The sequence below is a fragment of the Triticum aestivum genome, chromosome 1D, assembly GCF_018294505.1.
Source record: "Triticum aestivum cultivar Chinese Spring chromosome 1D, IWGSC CS RefSeq v2.1, whole genome shotgun sequence".
In the NCBI taxonomy this organism is placed as follows: Eukaryota; Viridiplantae; Streptophyta; class Magnoliopsida; order Poales; family Poaceae; genus Triticum; species Triticum aestivum.
Window position 1 is genome coordinate 159,256,837 of NC_057796.1, and position 9,681 is coordinate 159,266,517.

Here is a 9,681-nt window from a genome sequence, read left to right on the forward strand (position 1 = left end):
GCCGCCCTCCGCCGCCTCTCCTCCCCTCTCCAGCGGCCTCTCCTCTCCCTTGCCCGTCGGCGAGCTCGAGCTCCTCCACCAGCCCGAGCCGGCCTCTCCCTCGATCGGATCTGGTAAAGCCCCGGCGTTGACTTTCTCGTACCCCCTCAAATTTCCGAAGTCCCTGAAATTCTACAGCATGTGCACTTGTTCGTGATACCATAACTCCTTGCACGTAGCTCCGATTCGCGCGTGTAATATGTCAAATTGTTCATCTCACGATGCTCTTCATTTTGTTCAATTGCACTATGTTCATTAGAGGTCATCTTGATGCCCAAATCTCTGTTGGAACAGGGCTAGTTGCTGTTATTCTCTGGTTCTTATCAGAACTTGGAGATTTGTTATTTTTGTATCATTTAATCTGTGCACCTTCGGGCATGAGCTCTACATGTGTTTTGAAGTATGCCATGCCATCTTTCCAAGGGTGTATGCCATGTATTTTTGTGATCTCTGTGGTGACTAGCACAAGCATGCAAAGTAGGCTCCGTAATATTTCTGATTTCAGGGACTTAGTGATTTCTCTAAGTCCTTGTCTGCTGTTATTTTGTTGCCATGTAAACTTGATGCTACAGAGAGATCCATGCATATTTTGGAGATGTTCACTAAGGATGTTTTGTAGATATAGTTGTAATTGATCCATTCCGGCAATTGTTTGCAATTATGGAGTGCCATAGCATGACTCAATCTTGCTCTACTTTTGCTATAAAATATTTCTGGCAGATTCTTAACATGATATACAATTTTGCCAAGCTTATTGTAGTTGATCCATACATGCTATGTATTTGTTCTTGCCCTGGATAGCTTCATAAACATGCCATATTGCTGTAGGTGTGCTTGGTTTGTCATGAATTTCTCTGTAGTGAGTGCATCAAGCTCACAAAGAGGCCTACTTATTATTATTTCTGCCATGCTCTGTTTTCTGCCGTCTGAAACCTGATAACGAAACTTGCTATGTTTACATGCTTGCCATCGTATCTTCTGGTCCTTTTTCGCTTATGGTCAGTAAGGGACTTTTGCGATATGCATTTAGTAAAACACTTTCATGCCTTGTTTTGCTATGTTAAGTTCCTGTAGCATGTTGATTGCATGCTATGAACACTGCTACCTGATGCTGTTTTCTGCCATGTCCAGTTTTTCACTGTCTGTGATCCTGTTATCTTTTGCATTTTTGCCATGCTTGTTTGAGCTTTTTATGTTGTGATCTAGCCGTAGCTCAGTGTTCATCTTTTGTCAAGCATCTCCTGTATATTATTTCCATGTGCTTTTTTGCCATGTTGGAATTCTGTAGCATTGTTGTTTGTTGCATTTTAAGTGCTATCTTGCTGTTTATCGCAGATTCGTGTCATTCTTGTTTTGCTTGCCATTTGCAAACCGTGCATCCGTTTCCGGTGATCTTTATATCGATTTCGACCGAAATCATCTCATCTTTCCAGTGGCATGCTTGGTTTGCCAAGGTACTGCCATGTTCATCATTTTCCTTCCGGAGCACGCATATGCATCGCATATCATATCTTGCATATCATACATGTTTTGCATCATGTTGCTTGCGCATTTCTCGTTGTTGATTGTGATTCCGTTTGTTTGTGTTCTTGTCTTGGGTAGAGCCGGGAGACGAGTTCGTGAATGAGGAACCTGTTGAGTACGCTTACGAGGATCAAGCTTTCGACAACTCTGAGAACCTTGCAGGCAAGATGACCACCCCTCGAAATCACTTCTATCTTTGCTATGCTAGTTGTTCGCTCTATTGCCATGCTACGCTACCTATCTCTTGCTATATCATGTCTCCCATTTTAGCCATGTCAGCCTCTAACCATCCTTTCCTAGCAAACCGTTGTTTGGCTAAGTTACCGCTTTTGCTCAGCCCTTCTTATAGCGTTGCTAGTTGCAGGTGAAGTTGAAGTGGTTCCATGTCGGAACATGGATATGTTGGGATATCACAATATCTCTTATTTAATTAATGCATCTATATATTTGGTAAAGGGTGGAAGGCCCGGCCTTATGCCTGGTGTTTTGTTCCGCTCTTGCCGCCCTAGTTTCTGTTATACCGGGATTATGTTCCTTGAGTTTGCGTTCCTTATGCAGTCGGGTGATTTATGGGACCCCCTTGACAGTTCGCCTTGAATAAAACTCCTCCAGCAAGGCCCAACTTTGGTTTTACCATTTGCCGCCTAAGCCTTTTCCCCCGGGTTTTCGCGAGCCCGAGGGTCATCTTTATTTTAAACCCCCGGACCAGTGCTCCTTCGAGTGCTGGCCCAAACCGAGCGATGTCCGGCGCCCCCTATGCAACCAGGGTCTATGCCAATCCGATGTCTGGCTCATCCGTTGTGCCCTGAGAATGAGATATGTGCAGCTCCTATCGGGATTTGTCGGCACATTCGGGGGCTTTGCTGGTCTTGTTTTACCATTGTCGAGATGTCTTGTAAACCGGGATTCCGAGACTGATCGGGTCTTTCCGGGAGAAGGTTTATCCTTCGTTGACCGTGAGAGCTTATGATGGGTTAAGTTGGGACACCCCAGCAGGGTATTATCTTTCGAAAGCCGTGCCCGCGGTTATGAGGCAGATGGGAATTTGTTAATGTCCGGTTGTAGAAAACTTGTCACTTGACCCAAGTAAAATACATCAAGTGCCTGTGTAGCCGTGATGGTCTCTTCTCGGCGGAGTCCGGGAAGTGAACACGGTCTGTGTTATGTATGACGTAAGTAGGTGTTTAGGATCACTTCTTGGTCATTGCTAGATGACGTCCGTTCCTTTGCTTCTCTCCTCGCTCTCATTTTCGTATGTTAGCCACCATATATGCTTATTTCCGCTGCAGTTCCACCTCATTACACCATCCTTTCCTACAAGCTTAAATAGTCTTGATCTCGCGGGTGTGAGATTGTTGAGTCCCCGTGACTGACAGATTCTACTAAAACAGTTGCAGGTGCCGACGATGCCAGTGCAGATGATGGGGTCGATCTCAAGTGGGAGTTCGACGAGGAACGTGGTCGTTACTATGTGTCTTTTCCTGATGATCAGTAGTGGAGCCCAGTTGGGACGATCGGGGATCTAGCATTTGGGGTTGTCTTATTTTCATCTGGACTTTGACCGTAGTCGGTCTATATGATTGTATTTTGGATGATGTATGATTTATATTTATGTATTGTGTGAAGTGGCGATTGTAAGCCAACTCTTTATCCCATTCTTGTTCATTACATGGGATTGTGTGAAGATGACCCTTCTTGCGACAAAACCACTATGCGGTTATGCCTCTAAGTCGTGCCTCGACACGTGGGAGATATAGCCGCATCGTGGGCGTTACAAGTTGGTAATCAGAGCCATCCCCGACTTAGGAGCCCCTGCTTGATCGAATCGCTGGTGTTGTTGAGTCTAGAATAAAAATGTTTTGAGTCTTAGGATTATATATATCGGAGAGTAGGATTCTTTTTACTCCTCAGTCCCTTCGTCGCTCTGGTGAGGTCTCCTGACGTAGAAGTTTTGACTATTCTCTCCTCAAATTTCACTAAATTTTTTTTTAGGATCACGCGGGTATCTTGGAATCGTTCCGATGGTTTTGTGACGAGAACATTGTTCTTGGTGCCTCCTGACATTTAGGGGTTGTGGCAGTGTCCCGGGGAGTTGAGCTCCGAGGTGTTGTCGTCACAATTTTATCGTTGCAGTTCTGGAATACCTGAGTTTCGCCGACATCGAAATCTCTTTTATGCAGTTGTTGGTGAGATCACCTCGACGCCACCCAGTACTGGGGTGGGAGTTCGGGAGTATTGCAATAACTTGTATAACGGATGTTTTTCGAAGGTTGAGGTAAACGATTTCCGAAGGTTTCTTAGTTATGTGTTGACGGATGGATACAGCTGGATCTAGGGATTGTTAGTTTGGGTGATATATTTTGTGTCCCCTGTATCCCCAACACCAGATTGCATAACCAGAAAGTTTCGGGAGTTTATAAGTGGGAATTCAAGTAGCCTTAGGATATCTTTCCGACAGACGCATGATATGAGATTGGGGTTCGACGTCTAGTGGTCCGCCTGTACACAGTTGATTTTACAGTGGTCTCGTAGTGTCTTAAAGAGTCCATGGCTATGCCGACTCGGGGACGCTTCGTATGTCATGTGCACAGCCTTGTACATGATGGTGCTGTACGATTGAGCCCGTGTGGGCCCCACCATGAAAACTTCGGACGAAATATCTATCATATGTTTGTTCCGGCTTATTCTGCAAGCCAATACTTGCTTTGTTTTGTATTGTGGTATTCGAGTTGCTTCGAATTCATATGTTGATTCCATATCTCTTTCAAGTGGCTTCTCAACTTATGGAAGTGTGATGTTTTACTACGGAATTCATTCGTTCATCTTCGTTCGAATGCTTATTGTGAAGACTATATGTTGCAATTTCTATCCGTTGATTCTACTTGTCTATTTGTCTATCAAGATGCTAACGGATGTCACCCTCTTCAGGATGGCTCCGCCAACGCGTCAGAATCCGGATCGCAATGAAGGGAGTCAAGCGAACCCTCCGCCACCACCTCCGCCTCCGGAGGCATGGCAAGCAATCATGGCAGCCACCAACGCCAATGCTCAGATGATTCTGCAACTCTTGCAAGAACGTACTCAAGGGCAAGGCAATCAAGGTCAAGGCAACAATCAGTTTCACTTTGCTACTCTCAACCAGTTTCTCGCAAATCAGCCCAAGTCTTTCAGCTACTGTGCCGAGGCCACGGATGCCGATGATTGGCTCGTGGACATCAACAAGCATTTTGAATGTAGCAATGTCAGGCCTGAGGACTATGTCAAGTTCGCTTCTTTCCAGCTCAAGGACCAAGCTGCTGATTGGTATCAACAATACAAAGATTCCAGAGGAGGTCGTGTGATCACTTGGACTGACTTCTGTCGGGACTTCAAAGCGCACCACATTCCACAAAGTGTTGTTGAGAGCAAGCGTGAGGAGTTCCACAATCTCAAGCAAGGCAACATGTCTGTGTATCAATACAACATCCAGTTTCAGAAACTTGCTCGCTTCGCTAAACAAGACGTTCCTGATGAAAAGAGCATGATCTATCACTTCAGAGGTGGCCTTAAAGAGGATCTGCAGTTAGCTCTCGTTCTTGTTGAGCCTACTCACTTTGATCAATTCTACAATATGGCACTGAAGCAAGAGGCTGCTCAGCTCAAGTGTGAGGCTTCTAAGAAGAGAGTCAGAGACGCAGTTCAGTCTTCTTCTTCCTCACTTGTGACAGCTAAGCAATAGAAGTTCTGGTTGCCTCCTCCTCCTCCGTTTCGCCAGCCTTATCAGCAGAAGAACAAAGGTGGCCATGGTTCTTCCAACTCTTCCAACTCTGGCTATCAGAACAAGTCTCAGAATCAAGCTCCAAAGTCCAATGCTCCTTATCACCGTCCACTCTCAGAGGTGACTTGCACCAAATGTCAGCAGAAAGGTCACTATGCTAACAAGTGCTTCAACCAAAGGCGCCTTCCTCCTCCTCCTCCTGTCAGATCTTCCAGCAATGCAGTGGTCAAGCATAATCCAAAGTCTGCAAAGGTGAACATGATGAATGCAGCTCAAGCGAAGGAATCTACTGATGTGATAATGGGTAATCTTCCTGTTAATGATATTCCTGCAAAAGTTCTTTTTGATACTGGTGCATCGCTTTCTTTCATATCAAGGCCATTTGCATTTAAGCATGAGTTGGTTTATCAAGATTTGCCTAGACCGTTATCAGTTGTCTCTCCGGGTAAATTCATGAATGCAAGCTCTATGGTTCCGAATGTTACCATCAAGATGGGCGACTATAAATTTCAGTCTTCTCCAATTGTTCTTGGTGACTCGGATATTGATCTAATTCTCGGGATGGACTGGCTTTCTAAGCACAAGGCTCAACTTGATTGTGCTGCCAGGGAAATTCAATTGACACACTCGTCTGAGGATGTGATTATTTATGCCGCTCGTGATGAAACCATTGGGTTTTTCTCTCTCAATGAGAAGGGCGAATTGAATGCCATCTCTCAAATTCCAGTCGTTTGTGAGTATCAAGATGTCTTTCCAGAAGAGCTTCCGGGTATGCCTCCTCATCGGCCAGTTGAGTTCGTTATTGAACTAGAGCCTGGCACTGAACCCGTTTGCAAGCGTCCATACAAGCTTGGACCCAACGAGCTGAAGGAATTGAAGAAACAACTCGATGAACAAGAGCGTCTGGGTTTGATCAGACCGAGTTCTTCTCCATGGGGTTGTGGTGTTCTTTTTGTCAAGAAGAAGGATGGCACGGACTGACTTTGTGTCGACTACCGCCCATTGAACAAGAAGACAATCAAGAACAAGTATCCACTTCCCAACATCAATGAGCTATTTGAGCAACTCAAAGGGGCTAAAGTATTCTCGAAGCTTGACCTTCGTATGGGTTATCATCAGATTCGCATTCGTGAAGAAGATATCCCCAAGACAACATTCAGAACAAGCTTTGGTTCTTATGAATATACTGTCGTGTCTTTCAGCCTTGTCAATGCTCCTCCGGTGTTCTCTCGGATGATGAATTTCATCTTCAACCCCTATACCAATGAATTCGTTCTGGTGTATCTCGATGATATCTTGGTTTTCTCCAAGAATAAGAAGGATCATGCCAAACATTTGCGATTGGTGCTCGACAAGCTCAGAGAGTATCAATTCTATGCGAAGTTCTCTAAATGTGAGTTTTGGCTCGATGAAGTTCTTTTCCTTGGTCACATCATCTCTGCCAAGGGCATCGCTGTTAACCCCGAGAAGGTGTCCGCAATTGTGAATTGGGAACCTCCTCAAAATGTCAAGCAGCTCCGCAGTTTTCTTGGTCTTGCAAGCTATTGTCGAAGATTCGTTGAGAATTTCTCCAAGATTGCAAAGCCTCTTTCCAACCTCCTCCAGAAGCATGTGAAGTATGTCTGGTATCCTGAGTGTGACGTTGCTTTCAACACTCTCAAAGAGAAACTAGTCACAGCTCCTGTCTTGACTCCTCCTGATGAATCCAAGCCGTATGAAGTTTTCTGTGATGCTTCTCTCCAAGGTCTCGGTGCTGTGTTAATGCAAGAGAAGAAAGTTGTGGCCTATAACTCTCATCAGTTGAAGCCCAACGAGAAGAACTACCCCACTCAAGATCTTGAGTTGGCGGCAGTTGTCCATGCATTAATAACGTGGAGACATCTCTTGTTGGGAAGACAAGTGGACATTTTCACTGATCACAAGAGTCTCAAGTACATCTTCACTCAGCCCAACCTCAACCTCAGGCAGACTTGATGGGTCAAAATGATTCAAGAGTACAATTCGAGTATTGAATATACTCCAGGCAAGGCCAATGTCATTGCAGATGCTTTAAGCAGGAAGGCTTATTGCAACAGCTTAATTCTCAAGCCTTTCCAACCGGATCTTTGTGAAGCTTTCCGCAAGCTGAATCTCCAAGTTGTTCCTCAAGGCTTTCTTGCCAACCTCATAGTCTCTCCTACTTTGGAAGATCAAATTCATGAGGCACAACTCCTTGATGCCATGGTGAAGAAGGTGAAACGTGGTATCGACAAGGGTCTTTCCAAATACAAGTGCTATCGCATTGATGACAGAGACACTTTATTCTTCGAGGACCGGATTGTGGTTCCTAAAGGTGATCTAAGGAAAGTCATAATGAACGAGGCGCACAATTCTCTCCTATCCATTCATCCTGGAAGTACGAAGATGTATCATGACCTCAAGCAGTCGTATTGGTGGACTCGAATGAAGCGAGAGATCGCTCAATTCGTGAATGAATGTGATGTCTGTCGAAGAGTGAAAGCAGAACACCAACGACCAGCTGGTCTCCTCCAACCTCTTGCTATCCCAGAGTGGAAGTTTGATCATATTGAAATGGACTTCATGACTGGTTTTCCCAAGTCCAAGCGCGGAAATGATGCTATCTTCGTTGTCATTGACAAGCTTTCTAAAGTGGCTCATTTCCTTCCAATCAAAGAATCCATCACAGCAGCTCAGCTGGCAGAGCTTTACACCTCCAGAATTGTCTCCTTGCACGGCATTCCACAATTGATTTCTTCAGATCGTGGAAGCATCTTCACCTCTAAGTTCCGGGACTCCTTCCAGAAGGCCATGGGCACTAACATTCGCTTCAGCACAGCTTTCCATCCTCAAACTAGTGGCCAAGTCAAGCGAGTCAATCAAATTCTTGAAGATATGCTCAGGGATTGTGTCATTTCCTTTGGCATGAAATGGGAAGATTGTCTTCCTTATGCTGAATTCTCCTACAACAACAGCTTCCAAGCGAGTTCGGGCAAGGCCCCATTCGAGATTCTCTATGGCAGAAAGTGCCGTACTCCTCTCAATTGGTCAGAGACTGGTGAACGCCAACTTCTTGGCAATGATTTAATCACTGAAGCTGAAGAAATGTGTAAAGTCATCCGTTATAATCTCAAAGCCGCGCAATCGCGCCAGAAGAGTTACTATGATAGTAAGCATCGTGATTTGGCTTTCGAGATCGGAGACCATGTCTACCTCCGCGTCTCTCCAATGAAGGGCACTCGTCGCTTTGGTATCAAAGGGAAGCTTGCCCCTAGATACGTGGGTCCTTTCAAGATCATTGGCAAAAGAGGCGACCTCGCCTATCAACTTGAGCTTCCTTCCAACTTCGCGAACGTGCACGATGTGTTCCACGTGTCACAACTCCGCAAGTGCTTCAAGACTCCTGAGCGCACTATCAACTTCGAAGAGATTGACATCCAAGAAGATTTGTCTTATCATGAGCATCCCGTTGCTATTCTTGAAGAAACTGAGCGCAAGACTCGCAACAAGTCAATCAAATTCCTGAAAGTGAAGTGGTCGCACCATTCTGACCGGGAAGCCACCTGGGAACGCGAGGATCATCTCCGTTCCGAATATCCAGAGTTCTTTCAGTCCTAGATCTCGGGACGAGATCCTCTCGTAGTGGTGGAGTGTTGTAACACCCCGCATGCAACTTGCCATATTTGTAACTCCGACTCTTGCCATTTTCGGCTTTGTGATAAGTTATTCCCTCCGTGGTCGGGTTTTGTCTTTCGTTTTGCATTTTATCATGTCATGCATTTTCATATCATGTCATCATGCGCATTGCATTTGCATACGTGTTCGTCTCTTGCATCCGAGCATTTTCCCTGTTGTCCGTTTTGCAATCCGGCGCTCCTATATCCTCCGGTGCACCCCTTTCGTTTTCTTTCGTGTGCGGGTGTCAAACTTTCTCGGAATGGACCGAGGCTTGTCAAGTGGCCTTAATTTACCACTCGGAGACTACCGGTCAAGTTTCGTTCCATTTGGAGGTCGTTTGGTACTCCAACGGTTAACCGGGCATCCGCAATGTCCATTTGAGTGTCCAGCAAAACCCCCCTCTAAAACCAGCCCAAAACCCACCAAACTCTTTTCCATGCTCTAGGTCGTTCGATCACGATCGTGTGGGCGAAAACCGCACCTCATTTGGAGCCTCCTAGCTCCCTCTACTTATAAATATGTGGGCATCCCCAAAAACGAACTCAGTCCAACCCTAGCTCCGCTCCCTCTCCACCGCCGGACACGTCCGGACCGGACCGGACGCGTCCGCCGCCGCGTCCCGGCGAATCAGAAGCCGGCACGTGGCCCGCCGCCGGCCCGCGAAGCCCGCCGCGAGCCCGCGGGCC